This window comes from Choloepus didactylus, chromosome 9 (assembly GCF_015220235.1).
Source record: "Choloepus didactylus isolate mChoDid1 chromosome 9, mChoDid1.pri, whole genome shotgun sequence".
NCBI lineage: Eukaryota > Metazoa > Chordata > Mammalia > Pilosa > Megalonychidae > Choloepus > Choloepus didactylus.
In genome coordinates, this window is record NC_051315.1 from 86508886 (window position 1) to 86530695 (window position 21810).

The 21810-nt window shown below is 39.1% G+C and overlaps 1 pseudogene; it reads left to right on the forward strand.

Annotated features, from left to right (window-relative positions):
• Positions 1-11665: 11665 nt before the first annotated feature.
• LOC119543795 lies at positions 11666-20003 on the forward strand (annotated as a pseudogene).
• The last annotated feature ends 1807 nt before the right edge of the window (positions 20004-21810 follow it).

Consider the following 21810-nt stretch of genomic DNA (forward strand, 5'->3'; position numbering starts at 1 on the left):
GTTAACTGTGTGTTTTTCATACATGCCCTTTATCATGTTGGGGAAGTTTCCTTCTATTCCTACTTTTCAACGTTTTTATTAAGAAAGGATGCTGGATTTTGTCAAATGCCAGCTCTGCATCAATCAAGATGATTGTGTTGTTTTTCTCCTTTTATTTACTGATGTGGTACATCACATTAACTGATTTTCTTATGTTGAACCACCCTTGCACACATGGGATAAAACCAACTTGATCGTGGTGTATAATTCTTTTAATGTGCTGTTGGATTTGATTTGCAAGTATTTTGTTTGAGAGTTTTTGCATCTATATTCATAAGAGAAATTGGCCATAATTTTCTTTTCTTGTAGTACCTTTACTGGTTTTGGTATTAGGGTGATGTTGGCCACATAGAATGAGTTAGGTAGAGTTCCCTCCCCTTCAATTTTTTGGACGAGTTTGAGAAGGTTTGGTATTAATTCTTCTTGGAATGATTGGTAGAATTCATCTGTGAAGCCTGGGCTTTTCTTTGTTGGGAAGTTTTTGATGACCGTTTCAATCTCTTTACTTGTGGTTGGTCTGTTGAAGTCTTCTATTTCTTCTAGAGTCAGTTAGGTGGTTTATGTGTTTCTAGGAATTTGTCCATTTAATCTAGGTTGTCTCACTTGTTGGCATACAGTTGCTCATAGCATCCTCTTATGATCCTTTTTATTTCTATGGGGTCAGTAGTAATGTCACTCATCTCATTTCTGATTTTATTTATTTTCATCCTCCCTCTCTCTCTCTCTCTCTCTCTCTCTCTCTGTCTCACATCAGTCTAGCTAAAGGTTTGTCAATTTTATCAATCTTCTCAAAGAACCACCTTTTTGTTTTGTTAATTCTCTCCATTGTTTTTACATTCTCAGTTTCATTTATTTCCACTCCAGTCTTTGTTTTTTCTTTCCTTCTGCTTGCTTTGGAATTAATTTGCTGTTCTTTTCCAGTTCCTCTAGGTGTGCAGTTAGGTGTTTGATTTCAGCTCTTTCTTCCTTTTTAATGTAGGCATTTAGGGCTATAAATTTCCATCTCAGCACTGCCTTCACTGCATCACATAAGTTTGGCATGTTGTCTTCTCGTTTTCATTCATCTCAAGATATTTATGGATTACCTTTGTAATTTTTCTTTGACCCACTGACCATTCAAGAGCGTGCTATTTAACTTCCATATGTTTGTGGATTTTCTAGTTCTACACCTGTTATTGATTTCCAGCTTCATTCCATAATGGTCAGAGAAAGTGTTCTGTATAATTTCAATCTTTTTAAGTTTATTGAGACTTGTTTTGTGACCCAATAGGTGGTCTATCCTGTATAACAATCTGTGTGCATTTGAGAATGAATATCCTGCTGTTTTGGGGTGCAATGTTGTGTATTTGTCTGTTGGGTCTAGTTCATTTATCATATTATTCAAGTTCTCTGTTTCCTTATTGATCTTCTGTCTAGATGCTCTGTCTATTGATGAGAGAGGTATATTGAAGTCTCAACAATTATTTTAGTGATGTCTATTTGTTCCTTCAGGTTTGCCTCATATACTTTGAGTCACCATGGTTGGGTGCATAAATGTTTATGATTGTTATTTCTTCTTGGTGGATTGCCCCTTTTATTAATATATAGTGTCTCGGTGTCTTATAATTGTTTTATATTTAAAGCCTATTTTGTCTGATATTAGTATAGCTACCCCAGCCCTTTTTTGGTTACTTTTTGCATGAATATTTTTTTCCAACCTTCCACTTTACACCTATTTGTGTCTTTGTGTCTAAGGTGAGTCTCTTGTAAACAGCATATAGTTGGATCATGTTTTTGCTTTTTGTTTTTTGTTTTTTTGATGCATTCTGCCAATCTGTGTCTTTTGATTGGTAAATTTAATCCATTAAAATTCGGTGTTATTACTGTAAAAGCAGTACTGACTTCAGCCATTTTGCCTTTGGTTTTTATACATCATATCTTTTTTGTCTCTCTTTTTGCCCTTTTAGTTACCCTTCCTGAAGATATTCATTTCTTCACACTACTCCGAGCCACTCTCTCCTGTCTTTGTCTTCTGGCCTACAGGACTCCCTTTAATAATTCTTGTAGGGTAGGTCTCTTGTTGATGAACTCTATCAGTTTCTGTTTATCTGTGAATATTTTAAATTCTCCCTCATTTTTACCTTAAATATATCATACCCTTGCCTTCTCACCTCCATGGGTTCTGGTGAGAAATTGGCACTAGTCTTATTGAGGATCACTCTTAGGTGTTGAATCACTTTTGCTGCTTTCAGAATTCTCTCTTTCTCTTTGGCATTTGACATTCTGATTAGTATGTGTCTCAGGGTAGGTCTGTTAGGATTTATTTTGTTTGGAGTATGTTATGCTTCCTATACATGTAAATTTATGTCTTTCATAAGAGTTGGGAAATTTTGGGCCATTTTTTTCCTCAAATATTTTTTCTGCCCCTTTTCCCTTCTGTTCACCTTCTGGGACACTCATGACACATATGTTTATGTGCTTCATGCTGCCATTCAACTCCCTGAAACTGTTTAATTTTTTCCATTCTTTTCTCTATCTGTTCTTCTGTCTGTAAGATTTTGATTGTTCTGTCTTCTAGTTCACTAATTCTTTCTTCCGCATATTCAAATCTGTTATCATATGCGTCTTGTATTTTTAATCTTTTCTACTGTGATTTTCATTCCCATAAGTCTTTATGTTTCTTTTTATACTTTCAAATTCTTCTTTATGCTGACACATTTTCTTCTTAATATCCTCCATCTCTTTAGCCATATTTTCCTTCATATCCTTGAATTGACATGGAAGATTTTTATGAACAACTTAGATTTTTGTTTTAAATTCTGTGTCTCCTCTGAAGTTTTAATTTGTTCCCTTGATGAGTCATATCTTCCTGTTTCTTAGAATGGCTTGTAATTTTTTGCCAATGTCTAGGCATCTGATTATTTGATGAGTTAACTCTGAAGGTCAGTTTTGCTCTCTTATCTAGAGTTTTATTGTTGATTGGCTTTGTGTTAAGGCTTTTCAATGCTGATTCCATCTTTAGAATGGCCTGTGTTTGATTAGATTTTTTTCAGCTCATTTTCATATGATTCTTGCCCTGGATACATAGTACAATTTTTAAGATTGCACTTTTTGTTCAATTGTTTCACCTCCAGGAAAAAAAGGTTCCTTTCCTCTGTTCCTTCTCCAGGAATCTTGATCTGTTCTGTTTTTGTTTGTTGTTTTGCATCTATAGTTTTTTACATTCCTTTCATGGTCTCTAGCTGCTTTTACCTGGAGGGGAAATTCAAGGATGAGGGTCACCCAGGAGGGGACTTTCCTATGTCAACATTTCCCAGCCAAAACTGGGTCATGGGACAATGAAGAGGGCACAGACAGGCTCCAAAATGCCCTGGGCAGGGTATCAGGAAGGCTGCCAAAAGCCTTTTTGATGGATCCCCAAATCTATGCTTTCCTGGCCTGCCGAGCAAATGCAGCTGCTCAGCTCTCCATCCCCTGGAGACTTCAGGAAGTACTGCAACTTTAAATCTCCACCAGCTCCACCCCTGTCCGGGGTGGGATTGAAATGATGTCTACCTCCATCTTTTTCCGGGGCTGGTTGAAATATTAGCTAAGAGCCAGGACCCAGTGATCCGAATTCACTAATCAAAAGCCATGATCAGTGATCTGCCATACCCACTCCTGTTCTTGGGGAAGAGGATTTTTAACATCCCTTTCTGTTCCCAGTGAGCTGGTCAGGGACTGGACCCCAAGGTGGCCCCCCACAAGAGCGAGGGATGGGCACAGGCAGCCACTATGTGGAGAGAGCAACTGTTCTTTACTGTAGTTTATTGGCCTCTTCCTCTCACTCTTCCCTGAATGCTGTACATGTTCTTCTGTACTTCTGAGCCCCAGAACAGTTGTTTCAGACTGTTTCTGCCTGTTTAATAGCTGTTTTGGTGGAAGGACTGAGTCCTGGAGCTCCCTACTCTGCAATCTTCCCTGGAAGTTCTATGTATCTTATTTTGATCATGGTTATATCCTTCTAGTTTTCTCTTTTCATATGATATCCATCATTCCTAAGTGTTTGTAGCAGGAGTCAGAGGGGAGGATGCCTGAAGTCTACCTTATCTCATTATCATTCACATTCTAGCTCTCTTTGAAGCAAGTCTGCCTACCCCAATAGAAACCTTCTCTCTTCCCTTACCAGTCTAAATTGAGAAGGTTACCTTACAATATTTGAGTTATTTCAAATGAACCTAAGATCATGAGATTGTCCCCTCAAATGAGGGCAATCACTCCAGTCCTTGCCCACAGACTCGTTAATCTCAGTCAAATAACCAGCAAATGTATGCACATTGCTGTCTACTGATAAGAGGACAGTAGCATCATTGCACTTCAGGTCTGTTTCAAGCTGCTGGGCCAACAAGGAAAGAGTACATATCTGCACTGGATTGGGAAACTCTGATTATCTAGAATCATGACACTGAGTGAGTCAGAGTACACACCTGAACAGGCTGGTTTCTGCTTTTTTATGTTTTCATGAATTTTTTAAGCATTAACCAATTGCATGAGCAATCTATCTCCTTAGTGCAAACTGCAGAGTTTCTGTATATAGGAGGCCACTTAAAAGGAGAAAATGGGGGCTTGACTTCAAACTGCATCTGGATTACAAAAACACTTTGTATTTAGATTGTTTAATTTGGTAGAGTTTTGAGGAGGTTGGTGGAATGAGACTGAAACTTAAAATGTTTATTATGGAAAAAGTCAGTAATTGACTGATAGAGAAAACTGGTAACCCATAGCAACAATTGCCACTCTCGAAACAGCACTTTCATTAAAAATTGAGAGTATAACCACCACTTTTTCAATATGATTTCCCCCAAAAACATACATGGTTTATTTGTGTGGGAGAGATGATAAAGAAAAAAGGGTTTTAATGGAGGATAAAGAATCAGAATTAATAAAAGCTTTGGTTTACAATCTCCCACTTCCGACTTTCAATATTGCTTCCAATGCAGCACATTATTTCTCTATCTGCAAAGTAAAAATGCTAATATTTGCAATATCTTCAACTGCTTAACATTCTTTGAACGTCTAGGATTAAGACTCAATATAAGCACAGCAGAATGCTGGTTTTACTAACATTTTTCAAAGCCCTCTAAAACATTTAATCCATTTGAAAATAATTGCTTGATTACATGAAAAGACATGAACACCTGACCAATACAAGATTTCACACCCTGTGGGAGAATTCACACAAAGCTGTCCCATGAATTTACAGAGGGAATAAATTGTGCCCATAAACTTGGAGCCCTAGGTCAGGTTTACCCTCATCTAGAGTGTTTTCCAACTGTAAGGAAAAATTCAGCTTTGTTTTATGAGATGAAAGAGTCGTAAAACAGGCTGCTGTTACACAACTGAGTGACTCAAAGTGCCATTTCTCTCAGCAATTATCATATGAGCTAGAGAAATCCAATGAATCCAAGGGATGCTATGGGCCACTGTAAAATGCCAGTGCCAGTGTTTTAAATGAAATGGCTGAACATTGTCAAATGAGGAGTCATGTTATGAACAGTGTTAGCATTTAAACAGGAACTACATTTCTGCCTGCCTATTAATCACCCACGTGTGTGCGTTGGGAGTGGAAGAGGTTGGGTTTAGTGCGGTTCACGTTTGCTTTCTTCATTTTTTACCACGTTTATTTTAAAATACCTCCTCAAATGTCACTAATGACTGTGACCACAAATTTACCACAATTGGAGGTCTGCCTCTAACCTCATCTACTTTAATGTCGCTGCAGCATTTATGACTCTTTGCTAAAACATCTCATGCATCTGGTCTGCCAAAACACAGCACTTGCAAGATTTCTACCTCTGCTAACTTTTATTGGATCTTTTCCCTTTTTTACAAGCCCCCATATTTCTTGATTCTCTCTTCTCTACCCATACTTTGATTCTACTATCGTTTCAGTGTTGACAATTCTCAAACTAAATGTCTAGCCCCAACCTCTCTCCCCATCTTCAAATTCACAACTTCTAAACACTTTCACTGATATGGTCCAGAGACGCAACAATTTAACATGTCTTTAAACACTCTACCCTGGGAATCAACCAATAATTCTCCAATGAGCATCACTCTATATTAATTCTTTGGGTAGTGTTTATTGGAATCAAATCTTTCCTTTTTATTCTTGTCGCTGTTGTTCTTGCTGTTGCTCACTGTCTGCATCTACCAATGAGAGAGCAGGGACATTGTTCATTGTACTCACCACCCAATCCCAAGGACTTTCTTAGAACCATAACTGCTAAAATTATTAATTTCCTCCTCTCCTAATGGGGCTATCATTTTCCTAGTCATCCATGAGTGAAACAGTTATTTCACCTCATTTCTCTCATTCCCACTGTCACTATATCAGTTAGGATTGCATTCAACAATAAGAAACAGAAACAACTTTAAAAAAAAAAACCACCATTACCACCCCCCAAAAAAACAGTGATTTAAACCAGTAAATCATTCTTCTTTATTACTTACATAAGTAGATATTTGGAAATGGGTCCCCCTGGACTGGTGTGACATCAGGGAACCGGGACCAGCCTTTCTGCTACGTCATCCTTGCCTGTGGCTTTTGCCCTCATGTCATAGTCCAGCATGCTGTCCACCTCCAGGCACAGTGTGTCCATGTTCTGTGCAGAAAAGAAAGGGGCAAATGTGAATGCCTAGTGAGTTAGCCTATGTTTAAAGAGCTTTCCTGGAAAACCATGAAACAACTTTCCTTGATGCCACTATCTCAAAGGGGCTGGATAATGTCAATATTTAGACAGGAATATTGTAACCTCCTCCCCCCAAAACGATGCCTGCTATAAGACAGATAATGAAAAAAAATTGTATATTGGCTGCACAGCTAGTCATAGTCTGACAGTTACCAAGTTCCATAAATTTTATATATGCAATTTCCCTTTCAACTATCTCTTTTCTAATATCACTTCAATAACCATAATCCAGATCCCCAGATAATAACATATTATATAACCAGGAAATCAACAATGGTACAATACTGTTAGCTAAACTGCAAACCTCATTCAAATTTTATCAGTTTTTCTCTAATGTCCTTTTCCTGCTCGAAGCCAATTCAGGATCCCACATTGCATTTAGTTACATTGCCTCCTTCATCTCCTGAGAGCTCTCCATGGTTTCTGGACGTTTACACTTTTAAAAAATACTGAACAGTTATTTTGAACAGTTTAGGTTTGCCTGATGTTTTCTCATGATTCAGTTGAGGTTGTACATTCCTGACAACATAGACGTGAAGTTGTGCCCTTCTCAGTACATCATACCAAGGGGAACATGGTGCTAATATGTCCTATTTTGGGTGATGTTAACCTGGATCATGTGATTAAAGTGTTGTCTGCCAGGTATCATCACTCTAAATTTATTGTTTTTCTCTTCATAGTTGGTAAATAGCTTGTCTTAATTTCCTGGGGCTGCAGTAACAAATTGTCCCATACTAGGTGGCTTAGAACAACAAAAATGTGTAGTCCCAGAGTTCTGGAGGTTGGAAGTCAGAAATTAAGGTGTCAGCAGGGCCACGCTCCCTCTGAAACCTGTAGGGCAGACTCTTTCCTTGCCTTTTCCTGGCTTCTGGTGTTGATGTCTTGCGGCTGCAGCACTTCAATCCCTGCCTCCATCATCACATGGCCTTCTCCCCTTGTCTGTCTGTGTCCTTTCTCCCCTTTTTATAAGGACACCAGTCACATTGGATGAAGGCCCCCCCATTCTAGTATGACCTCATTTTAACTCATTCCATCCACAGCAACCCTATTTCGAAATAAGGTCCTTCTGGCATGCCCCCAGTCTTTGTCGATGACATCCTTATTTTCTGCCACCACATAATGTTCCTAGCATACTTTTTATTTTCCCTGCCCCAGTCTTGGGATCAACCATTGATCCCTGGCTCCTTTTACTGGAGAAAAGGTATTTAGAAACCAGAATCTGTGAGCTAAGTGTGCTCATTGCTTTCTGTTTAAATATTTAAAACTATGGAGTTCATACTTTCATTAGTTTCCTATTGTGTTATAACAAATCCTACAATTAGTGGCACACAAATTTATTATATTTACAGTACTGAAGGTCAAAAGTCCAAAAACAGGTCTCTCTGGGCTAAAATCAAGGTATAGGTGTACCCAATTGTAGTGAACTAGTTAAATCTTTACCAGTAATGACTTAGAGTGCCATGGAAATGTCAATTTAAAATACAGATATTCAGAGGAAAAAAACATATTCAGAAATGCTTGGCAAGAATACATAGTCTGGGGAAACTGAATGCAAAAGTGAAGTACATTTAAATTATCAGTGAACTTTTTAAATTAACTCCTTCTTGGAAATGGTTGAAACAAGAACAAGGCAAATTTACTCTTACAGTGTAGAAGGCTAGAAATCTAAAATCAAGTTGTTAGCAGAGCCATGTTCCTTCTGGAGGCTCTACAGGAGGATCTGTTTCCTTGCCTTTTCCAGTTTCTAGAGGCTGCCCTCATTTCTTGGCTCATAATCCCCCTTTTATCTTCAAAGCCAGCAATGGCTGGTCCAGTCTTTCTCATATTGCATTTCTATGATTCTGACGCTCCTGCTTCCCTCTTGCACTTAGAAGGATCCTTATTATTACATTAAACTCACCCAGGTAATCCAGGATAATCTCTACATCTTAACATCAGTTGATTAGAAACCTTAATTTCATCAGCACCCTTAATTTCCTCTTACTATACGTCTTAGTTTCCAAGCTGTTATAACAAATACCATACAAAGAGTTTAGTTAAACAATGAAAATTTATTGTCTCACAGTTTCTGAGGCTGGAAGGCTTGCTTCCTACCAAGGTCAGTAGTGGTCTGGCTGGCTGGCAATTCTTGGGTTCCTTGGCTTCCCTGTCACATGGTGATGTCCTCTCCTTTTCTCTTCTGGGTTCCAGCTGACTTCTGACTTCCAGCTCCTCCCTCTGGCTTTCTCTTTATAAGACCTTCAGTAATAGGATTAATACCCATTCTGATTCAGCTGGCCATACCCTAACTAAAAATAACATCTTCAAAAGGTCCCATTTACAGTGGGTTCACCCCCACAGGAATGGGATTAAGATTAAGAACATGTTTTTTTGGAGTACATAATTCAACCTACCACAGCATGTAATACAGTATATTTTCACAGGTTCCAGGATAGAACCTTGTTACAATTTGCATTCCAGTTTGGGTTCCCCCCACATACTAATGGATTTTGATTATTTACTGGGGGAAACAATATATGAACCATTATTGGAATTCTGAGAGTCAGAACTATACAAAAGTTTACTCAGAAAAAATGTCACTTTCCCCTTAAATCCCCACTACTCAATTTCATTCTTTTCTTCTTTCTATCCCATTCCCACCCACCCCCCTGAGGAAAACAGTCTCATTAGTCACTGTTTTATCTTTTCTCTATTTCTTTTGCATAACTGAGCAGATACATATATATTTTCTTATATCTCCTTTGTTTTTATATGAAGGATAGCATATTATAGATACTCTTTTGCACTTTGTTTTCTGCATTTAACAGTACATCCCGGAAATTACTCCATATCAGTTCACAGAAAACTTTCACATTGTCTTTTACAGCCACATAATTTTTTCAACAACTCTTCCATGTATGGGCATTTAGATTGGTTCTAACATTCTGCAATGACAAACAAAGCTGTAATGAATAACCTTGTACATATGTATTTTCTTATTGTTAGAGGTCTACCATCAGAGTAGATTCCTAGAAGTGGAATTGATGGGTCAAGAGGTAAAAACATATGTAATTTTGCAATTACATATGTAATTTACATAGCTATTGCCAAATTCTCCAACAGGATTCTAGTAGTTTACAATTCCAGCAGCAATGTATGAGAATTCCTATCCCACTCCACTGTCACCAACAGAATGTATTCTCATGCTTTTTTTAAAAATTGTGTCCATCTTATAAGTGAAAATGTCATCTCTGTGTTGTTTTAAATATAATTTCTCTATTTATGAGTGAGTTAAAACATTTTTATCATACATATTAAGACCTTTTCATATTGTGTATGTGTGTGTGAGAGAGAGTGAATTGTGTGTTTCTGTCTTTTTCCCATTTTTATAAGGTTTTTTTAATTGTCCTTTGTCCCTCAATTTTCTCTGCAGTAGGGATATTAGTCTTTTTTCTGTGATACATGTTGCAAATATTTTCTCCCAATTTGTCAGCTGTCCTTGGCCTTTCTTTATGGCTTTTTTTTTTCTTTGCCATGAAAAGGAATTTTTTATTTAGTCAAATTCACCAATCTTTTATTTTATGGCCTCTGGATTTTGAGTCAGTTAAGAAGCCTTTAACCTCCCTTGTGCTAAAAGGAATTTACCCATCTCATGATTTCTTCTAATACTGCATTCTGTCTTACAGTTATTTCTGTTTTGGTTTCCACTACCACCACATTAACTTCTCCCTTCCTTACTCAGCTTCACTCTGAAGATAATAAGATGAGATAAAAATCAGATAATCTCCTTATTTTTATGATCCCTCAAATAACTAGGAAATGAAATGAAAAGTAATCTTGCTTAACCCCTTGTTTTGCAAATAAGAAAACTAAGACCCATATAAGTTATGTGACTTGCCCAGTATCTTATGGTCAAGAGAGAGATGTATTAACCCATTGATCTATGTATTCTCAGTTAAATTCTGTTACTAAATTCACCATCCTACTATCCCAAATTCTCTCAAATTTCCTTTCAAAGAAAGTAAAGCTGTTTTCCAAAACTCTCTACACTCCAGTGTAATCCAGATAGAAAAGGTGATAAGGAGCAAAAATTTTTGAAAAGGTTAGAAAACCTTTGAAATACCTGGCTATTGTTAGGTTACACTTTGAGTGAAGGAAACACCACGAATTTTGATTCCATAATGTATTGTCTTTCAAATGCACCCTTCTTAGAAAATCAGCTACCTCCTATGTAAGGGACAGGATTTCCTGTTGATAAATAAGGAACCAACTACTGACAAACAACTCAAAAGATATGTCCTGCAGACGTTTCAGGCTGGTGGACAGCAGGCCAAATGCAAACAATAGACCTATTTTCTTTGAAGTGCTATTTTTCCAATATTGAGCCAACTTTTTTAACCAAGAAATTACTTGTTAAATACCAACTTTAACCATTTCTGGAAAAATTAAAGGAACCAGCAGCTCTGGGCCCCTATTTCCTTATGATAATAATTGGTCAGACTTGAGAAGTGGCTGCCTCATTTAGCTCTTCAATTTACCACCATCTCTGCCACTTCCCAACAGGACCCATTTCATTTATGTCTTCTGCCTACAGGCATTTCAGTTTGTAACCACCGATGTAGAGCTTGGCAGGGATGCTAGAAGCACAAATGTAATAAACTCAGTTTAGATTAACATTACCAAAACAGCAGGTACCAGGGAGGCGGGATTCCGGAGTGCAGTGGTCAGTAACTGACGTGGGGACCCACGAAGCAGCTGGTGGGTGAGGAGCGGCCTGGCGGGGTGTGGAGGCCGGGTCAGCATGTGGCCACTGCGCGAGGACCCTGGGGCCCGTTTGGGGCTCTGCGAAGCCAGAACCGAGCGGAGGCTGGGCTGATAGCCGGCTGGGTAGGAGACCCTCGGTCTGGTCATCCGCCCGGGTGAATGCAGCGGCGGCCATGGACGCCTTACAGGAAGAAACAGGGCTTCTCGCTATGTGTCTCTTCCACCTGTGATGCAGAATTGGATATGATGTGGTTGATATTAAAGGACACTATCATGGACGATGAGTTCCAGTAATTACACAGAAATTTCACAGACAAGTACCAACAGGACTTTGAAGACACACAGAGAATAAACTTACCTACAGTCCCGTTTTTCCTTGGTAGAAAAGTGTGTAGAAGAACAGCAGGTGAGAGGATTCCTGGGTTTTACATGGCGGCTTTCACAGCAACATTACAGCTCCTTAAAGATAAAGTGGGAGGCGGGGCAAGATGGCAGACTGGTGAGCTGTATGTTTTAGTTACTCCTCCAGGAAAGTAGGTAGAAAGCCAGGAACTGCGTGGACTGGACACCACAGAGCAATCTGTCTGTGGGCATACTCCATACAACACTCATGAAAACATGGAACTGCTGAGAACAGCGAAATCTGTAAGTTTTTGCGGCCAGGGGACCCGCGCCCCTCCCTGCCAGGCTCAGTCCCGGGGGAGGAGGGGCTGTCAGCTCCGGGAAGGAGAAGGGAGAACTGCAGTGACAGCCCTTATCGGAAACTCATTCTACTGATCCAAATTCCAACCATAGATAGACTGAGACCAGACACCAGAGAATCTGAGAGCAGCCAGCCCAGCAGAGAGACAGGCATAGAAAATAAAAAAAACAACACGAAAAACTCCAAAATAAATGCAGAGTATTTTTGGAGTTCTGGTGAACACAGAAAGGGGAAGGGCGGAGCTCAGGCCTTGAGGCGCATATGCAAATCCCGAAGAAAAGCTGATCTCTCTGCCCTGTGGACCTTTCCTTAATGGCCCTGGTTGCTTTGTCTCTTAGCGTTTCAATAACCCATTAGATCTCTGAGGAGGGCCCCTTTTTTTTTTTTTTTTTTTTAATCCTTTTTTCTTTTTCTAAAACAATTACTCTAAGAAGCCCAATACAGAAAGCTTCAAAGACTTTCAATTTGGGCACGTCAAGTCAAGAGAAGAACTAAGAGAGCTCTGAGACAAAAGGCAATAATCCAGTGGCTGAGAAAATTCACTAAACACCACAACTTCCCAAGAAAAGGGGGGTGTCCGCTCACAGCCACCATCCTGGTGGACAGGAAACACTCCTGCCCATCGCCAGCCCCATAGCCCAGAGCTGCCCCAGACAACCCAGTGTGACGGAAATGCTTCAAATAACAGGCACACACCACAAAACTGGGCGTGGACATTAGCCTTCCCTGCAACCTCAGGTGATTGTCCCAGAGTTGGGAAGGTGGAGCAGTGTGAATTAACAAAGCCCCATTCAGCCATCATTTGAGCAGACTGGGAGCCTCCCTACACAGCCCAGCATCCCAGAACTGCCCTGGGGGGACGGCACTCACCTGTGACATAGCACAGTCATCCCTCAACAGAGGACCCGGGGTGCACAGCCTGGAAGAGGGGCTCACTTGCAAGTCTCAGAAGCCATACGCCAATACCAAGGACTTGTGGGTCAGTGGCAGAGACAAAATGTGGCAGAACTGAACTGAAGGATTAGACTATTGCAGCAGCTTTAAAACTCTAGGATCACAAGGGAGATTTGATTGTTAGGGCCACCCCCGCTCCCCGACTGCCCAGAAACATGCCCCACATACAGGGCAGGCAACACCAACTACACACGCAAGCTTGGTACACCAATTGGGCCCCACAAGACTCACTCCCCCACTCACCAAAAAGGCTAAGCAGGGGAGAACTGGCTTGTGGAGAACAGGTGGCTCGTGGACGCCACCTGCTGGTTAGTTAGAGAAAGTGTACTCCAGGAAGCTGTAGATCTGATAAATTAGAGATAAGGACTTCAATAGGTCTACAAACCCTAAAAGAACCCTATCAAGTTCAGCAAATGCCACGAGGCCAAAAACAACAGAAAATTATAAAGCATATGAAAAAACCAGACGATATGGATAACCCAAGCCCAAGCACCCAAATCAAAAGACAAGAAGAGACACACCACCTAGAGCAGCTACTCAAAGAACTAAAGATGAACAATGAGACCATAGTATGGGATATAAAGGAAATGAAGAAGACTCTAGAAGAGCATAAAGAAGACATTGCAAGACTAAATAAAAAAATGGATGATCTTATGGAAATTAAAGAAAATGTTGACCAAATTAAAAAGATTCTGGACACTAATAGTACAAGACTAGAGGAAGTTGAGCAACGAATCAGTGACCTGGAAGATGACAGAAGGGAAAATGAAAGCATAAAAGAAAGAATGGGGAAAAAAATTGAAAAAATCGAAATGGACCTCAGGGAAATGATAGATAATATGAAACGTCCAAATATAAGACTCATTGGTGTCCCAGAAGGGGAAGAAAAGGGTAAAGGTCTAGGAAGAGTATTCAAAGAAATTGTTGGGGAAAACTTCCCAAATCTTCTAAACAACATAAATACACAAATCATAAATGCTCAGCGAACTCCAAATAGAATAAATCCAAATAAACCCACTCCGAGACATATACTGATCACACTATCAAACACAGAAGAGAAGGAGCAAGTTCTGAAAGCAGCAAGAGAAAAGCAATTCACCACATACAAAGGAAACAGCATAAGACTAAGTAGTGACTACTCAGCAGCCACCATGGAGGCAAGAAGGCAGTGGCACGATATATTTAAAATTCTGAGTGAGAAAAATTTCCAGCCAAGAATACTTTATCCAGCAAAGCTCTCCTTCAAATTTGAGGGAGAGCTTAAATTTTTCACAGACAAACAAATGCTGAGAGAATTGCTAACAAGAGACCTGCCCTACTGGAGATACTAAAGGGAGCCCTACAGACAGAGAAACAAAGACAGGACAGAGAGACTTGGAGAAAGGTTCAGTACTAAAGAGATTCGGTATGGGTACAATAAAGGATATTAATAGAGAGAGGGAAAAATATGGCAAACATAAACCAAAGGATAAGATGGCCGATTCAAGAAATGCCTTCACTGTTTTAACGTTGAATGTAAATGGATTAAACTCCCCAATTAAAAGATATAGATTCGCAGAATGGATCAAAAAAAAATGAACCATCAATATGTTGCATACAAGAGACCCATCTTAGACACAGGGACACAAAGAAACTGAAAGTGAAAGGATGGAAAAAAATATTTCATGCAAGCTACAGCCAAAAGAAAGCAGGTGTAGCAATATTAATCTCAGATAAAATAGACTTCAAATGCAGGGATGTTTTGAGAGACAAAGAAGGCCACTACATACTAATAAAAGGGGCAATTCAGCAAGAAGAAATAACAATCGTAAATGTCTATGCACCCAATCAAGGTGCCACAAAATACATGAGAGAAACACTGGCAAAACTAAAGGAAGCAATTGATGTTTCCACAATAATTGTGGGAGACTTCAACACATCACTCTCTCCTATAGATAGATCAACCAGACAGGAGACCAATAAGGAAATTGAAAACCTAAACAAATCTGATAAATGAATTAGATTTAACAGACATATACAGGACATTACATCCCAAATCACCAGGATACACATACTTTTCTAGTGCTCACGGAACTTTCTCCAGAATAGATCATATGCTGGGACATAAAACAAGCCTCAATAAATTTAAAAAGATTGAAATTATTCAAAGCACATTCTCTGACCACAATGGAATACAATTAGAAGTCAATAACCATCAGAGACTTAGAAAACTCACAAATACCTGGAGGTTAAACAACACACTCCTAAACAATCAGTGGGTTAAAGAAGAAATAGCAAGAGAAATTGCTAAATATATAGAGACAAATGAAAATGAGAACACAACATACCAAAACCTATGGGATGCAGCAAAAGCAGTGCTAAGGGAGAAATTTATAGCATTAAACGCATATATTAAAAAGGAAGAAAGAGCCAAAATCAAAGAACTAATGGATCAACTGAAGAAGCTAGAAAGTGAACAGCAAACCAATCCTAAACCAAGTACAAGAAAAGAAATAACAAGGATGAAAGCAGAAATAAATGACATAGAGAACAAAAAAACAATAGAGAGGATAAATATCACCAAAAGTTGGTTCTTTGAGAAGATCAACAAGATTGACAAGCCCCTAGCTAGACTGACAAAATCAAAAAGAGAGAAGACCCATATAAACAAAATAATGAATGAAAAAGGTGACATAACTGCAGATCCTGAAGAAATTAAAAAAATCATAAGAGGATATTATGAACAACTGTATGGCAACAAACTGGACAATGTAGAAGAAATGGACAATTTCCTGGAAACATATGAACAACCTAGACTGACCAGAGAAGAAATAGAAGACCTCAACCAACCCATCACAAGCAAAGAGATCCAATCAGTCATCAAAAATCTTCCCACAAATAAATGCCCAGGGCCAGATGGCTTCACAGGGGAATTCTACCAAACTTTCCAGAAAGAACTGACACCAATCTTACTCAAACTCTTTCAAAACATTGAAGAAAATGGAACACTACCTAACTCATTTTATGAAGCTAACATCAATCTAATACCAAAACCAGGCAAAGATGCTACAAAAAAGGAAAACTACCGGCCAATCTCCCTAATGAATATAGATGCAAAAATCCTCAACAAAATACTTGCAAATCGAATCCAAAGACACATTAAAAAAATCATACACCATGACCAAGTGGGGTTCATTCCAGGCGTGCAAGGATGGTTCAACATAAGAAAAACAATCAATGTACTACAACACATTAACAAGTCAAAAGGGAAAAATCAATTGATCATCTCAATAGATGCTGAAAAAGCATTTGACAAAATCCAACATCCCTTTTTGATAAAAACACTTCAAAAGGTAGGAATTGAAGGAACCTTCCTCAACATGATAAAGAGCATATATGAAAAACCCACAGCCAGCATAGTACTCAATGGTGAGAGACTGAAAGCCTTCCCTCTAAGATCAGGAACAAGACAAGGATGCCCGCTGTCACCACTGTTATTCAACATTGTGCTGGAAGTGCTAGCCAGGGCAATCCAGCAAGACAGAGAAATAAAAGGCATCCAAATTGGAAAAGAAGAAGTAAAACTGTCATTGTTTGCAGATGATATGATCTTATATCTAGAAAACCCTGAGAAATCAACGATACAGCTACTAGAGCTAATAAACAAATTTAGCAAAGTAGCGGGATACAAGATAAATGCACATAAGTCAGTAATGTTTCTATATGCTAGGAATGAACAAACTGAAGAGACACTCAAGAAAAAGATACCATTTTCAATAGCAACTAAAAAAATCAAGTACCTAGGAATCAACTTAACCAAAGATGTAAAAGACCTATACAAAGAAAACTACATAACTCTACTAAAAGAAATAGAAGGGGACCTTAAAAGATGGAAAAATATTCCATGTTCATGGATAGGAAGGCTAAATGTCATTAAGATGTCAATTCTACCCAAACTCATCTACAGATTCAATGCAATCCCAATCAAAATTCCAACAACCTACTTTGCAGACTTGGAAAAGCTAGTTATCAAATTTATTTGGAAAGGGAAGATGCCTCGAATTGCTAAAGACACTCTAAAAAAGAAAAACAAAGTGGGAGGACTTACACTCCCTGACTTTGAAGCTTATTATAAAGCCACAGTTGCCAAAACAGCATGGTACTGGCACAAAGATAGACATATAGATCAATGGAATCGAATTGAGAATTCAGAGATAGACCCTCAGATCTATGGCCGACTGATCTTTGATAAGGCCCCCAAAGTCACTGAACTGAGCCATAATGGTCTTTTCAACAAATGGGGCTGGGAGAGTTGGATATCCATATCCAAAAGAATGAAAGAGGACCCCTACCTCACGCCCTACACAAAAATTAACTCAAAATGGACCAAAGATCTCAATATAAAAGAAAGTACCATAAAACTCCTAGAAGATAATGTAGGAAAACATCTTCAAGACCTTGTATTAGGCGGCCACTTCCTAGACTTTACACCCAAAGCACAAGCAACAAAAGAGAAAATAGATAAATGGGAGCTCCTCAAGCTTAGAAGTTTCTGCACCTCAAAGGAATTTCTCAGAAAGGTAAAGAGGCAGCCAACTCAATGGGAAAAAATTTTTGGAAACCATGTATCTGACAAAAGACTGATATCTTGCATATACAAAGAAATCCTACAACTCAATGACAATAGTACAGACACCCCAATTATAAAATGGGCAAAAGATATGAAAAGACAGTTCTCTGAAGAGGAAATACAAATGGCCAAGAAACACATGAAAAAATGTTCAGCTTCTCTAGCTATTAGAGAGATGCAAATTAAGACCACAATGAGATACCATCTAACACCGGTTAGAATGGCTGCCATTAAACAAACAGGAAACTACAAATGCTGGAGGGGATGTGGAGAAATTGGAATTCTTATTCATTGTTGGTGGGACTGTATAATGGTTCAGCCACTCTGGAAGTCAGTCTGGCAGTTCCTTAGAAAACTAGATATAGAGCTACCATTCGATCCAGCGATTGCACTTCTCGGTATATACCCGGAAGATCGGAAAGCAGTGACACGAACAGATATCTGCACGCCAATGTTCATAGCAGCATTATTCACAATTGCCAAGAGATGGAAACAACCCAAATGTCCTTCAACAGATGAGTGGATAAATAAAATGTGGTATATACACACGATGGAATACTACACGGCAGTAAGAAGGAACGACCTTGTGAAACATATGACAACATGGATGAACCTTGAAGACATAATGCTGAGCGAAATAAGCCAGGCACAAAAAGAGAAATATTATATGCTACCACTAATGTGAACTTTGAAAAATGTAAAACAAATGGTTTATAATGTAGAATGTAGGGGAACTAGCAGTAGAGAGCAATTACGGAAGGGGGAACAATAATCCAAGAAGAACAGATAAGCTATTTAACGTTCTGGGGATGCCCAGAAATGACTATGGTCTGTTAATTTCTGATGGATATAGTAGGAACAAGTTCACAGAAATGTTGCTATATTATGTAACTTTCTTGGGGTAAAGTAGGAACATATTGGAAGTTAAGCAGTTATCTTAGGTTAGTTGTCTTTTTCTTACTCCCTTGTTATGGTCTCTTTGAAATGTTCTTTTATTGTATGTTTGTTTTCTTTTTAACTTTTTTTTTCATACAGTTGATTTAAAAAAGAAGGGAAAGTTAAAAAAAAAAAGAAAGAAAGAAAAACAAGGAAAAAAAAAAAAGATGTAGTGCCCCCTTGAGGAGCCTGTGGAGAATGCAGGGGTATTCGCCTACCCCACCTCCATGGTTACTAACATGACCACAGACATAGGGGACTGGTGGTTTGATGGGTTGAGCCCTCTACCATAAGTTTTACCCTTGGGAAGACGGTTGCTGCAAAGGAGAGGCTAGGCCTCCCTATATTTGTGCCTAAGAGTCTCCTCCTGAATGCCTCTTTGTTGCTCAGATGTGGCCCTCTCTCTCTGGCTAAGCCAACTTGAAAGGTGAAATCACTGCCCTCCCCCCAACGTGGGATCAGACACCCAGGGGAGTGAATCTCCCTGGCAACATAGAATATGACTCCCGGAGAGGAATGTAGACCCGGCATCGTGGGACGGAGAACATCTTCTTGACCAAAAGGGGGATGTGAAAGGAAATGAAATAAGCTTCAGTGGCAGAGAGATTCCAAAACGAGCCGAGAGGTCACTCTGGTGGGCACTCTTACACACACTTTAGACAACCCTTTTTAGGTCCTAAAGAATTGGGGTAGCTGGTGGTGGATACCTGAAACTATCAAACTACAACCCAGAACCCATGAATCTCAAAGACAATTGTATAAAAATGTAGCTTATGAGGGGTGACAATGGGATTGTGAAAGCCATAAGGACCACACTCCACTTTGTCTAGTTTATGGATGGAGGAGTAGAAAAATAGGGGAAGGAAACAGACAAAGGTACCCAGTGTTCTTTTTTACTTCAATTGCTCTTTTTCACTCTAATTATTATTCTTGTTATTTTTGTGTGTGTGCTAATGAAGGTGTCAGGGATTGATTTAGGTGATGAATGTACAACTATGTAATGGTACTGTAAACAATTGAAAGTACGATTTGTTTTGTATGACTGCATGGTATGTGAATATATCTCAATAAAATGATGATAAAAAAAAAAAGATAAAGTGGCTGGTGACATATTTGACATGATGCTAACGTTTACAGATTTTCTGCCTTCAAAGAAATGTTTCTGGACTACAGAGCAGAAAAAAATGAAGTCTTGGAACTGGCCTTAAGCAGTGGTTTAGTGATGACTTCATTGTGCAAATCATCTTCCACGCCAGCTTCCCAGAACAATGCATGGCCCCAGCTCCCACCTAGGAAGTGGGATGAGTGAGGCTTTGGCTAATGCCGACAGGACAAAACATCTTGCAAAAACTGTCCTGCAGTGCTTCATTAAAGTTAAGTTTTGGTGGGTGGATGAGAAAATCCCTGACCCACCCAGGACCTGCTTCTCCTGAACCACCTTCTTGTATTCAGTAACCCTAGTACTCCACTTAGCATAGACACCTCTCTCAGGTGCTTCTGGAAGAAGCCCTCCTCCCAGCATAAATGGTATGCTAACAGTGTGGAGGAACCCAGCATCAACAGCCCTCTCTGCCCCCAGTACCACAGCAGGTTTTGCACGAATCTTCTGTGTGTGCTCAGCTCTCTCATTTAGGTCAGAGTTTCTGTCCTTCAGCCTGACTGGTCCAGCTGGGTGGGTTTTTTTATTTGGAACTGTTTTATCTAGGTTGTCACTGCCTCTGTCTTGAGATTTCTGGAGCTCCTATTATTATAGCTAGACTTGGCCATGGCAATCAACTGAAAGAGATGCCCTTTACCTAAAAGCTACATGTGATACTCTGCTTGTGTTCCCAGTCCTTTATAACTGTCTTCTGTTGGCCTTGACGTAATACCACTGTGTTTCTAGAAGCCTCTTTTAAGCATTGTTTCTGAAAAAAAAATATTTTTCTAGATGAATATTCAGGCTAGCCTAGTGGATCTAATCTTGGAATTTCCATGATTACCCACTTAAAGATCAAAGTATTATATGTTATGTGCTTTTTAGATGTTAGTGCTATGAAGACAAAAATGCTTTCTACATTGGTGTTCCTAACTTACTGGGCACCGAGAATGTGAGCTGTGTGTTGGACATAGACTGAGGTATCCTTTACTTATAGCATGTTAAGTGTGTTTGTGCAGGTTTGCTTAAAAGCCTTTCTGTATAAATCAATTCATTAGGTTTTCTGCTGGGCCGGGTGCAAGTTTAGCAAAAAACATGACTTTGCAAGCTCTGAAATTCCTTCTCCATGTCAAATCTCTCCTTCCAAGATGGTGTTTTACTGCTCTATCTCAGCATGAATAAGAGGTAGCAAACCGCTTTCGTGGTAATCTGTCTGACTTTGGTTTGCTAAAATGTTTAGTATAACATTACTGACCAGAAAACATGTATGTCTTGTCCCTAGAAAGAAGAAAAAAAATCATAGTTTAATTCCCAAGATGTACCTTTGAAAAAAAATTTTAGGTAAAAATAAAATCTATACTGACTTTAAAAAAAAAAAACTAAACCTACCAGCAGTTACCATTTATTGACCATTTTAGGTGTCGGGAATTTTACTAAGTACTTTATATACATTACACCATTTAAAACTTACAAAAACACCTGTGAGGATGGTAAAAACTTCCCACTTTACAAAAAGAGAAAACAGGCCCAAAGAAGTTAACTTGCATATACCACTACAAGTGACACAGAATGGATTCAAAGTGATGAAAGAAAGAAAGAAAAAAGAAAGAAAGGAAGGAAGGAAGGAAGGAAGGAAGGAAGGAAGGAAGGAAGAAAGAAAGAAAGAAAGAAAGAAAGAAAGAAAGAAAGAAAGAAAGAAAGAAGGGAGTGAGGGAGGGAGGGAGGGAGGAAGGAAGGAAGGAAGGAAGGAAGATGGTGAAAACAGATGAATTGACAGTACAGCATTGATTAGAGAAATCAGTGCATGGAAAGGGCCATTGAAAAGCAAAAACAGAGTAGAAATTTAAAGAAGAGTGAATTTGTGTAGGGAATAAAGAGAAAGGAGAAAAGGAAAGAAATGAGAACATCCTCAAACAGAGCAGAGACCCAGCAGTAAAATATTCTGGCACCAAGCCCAAGATGAAACTGGAAAAGAAGC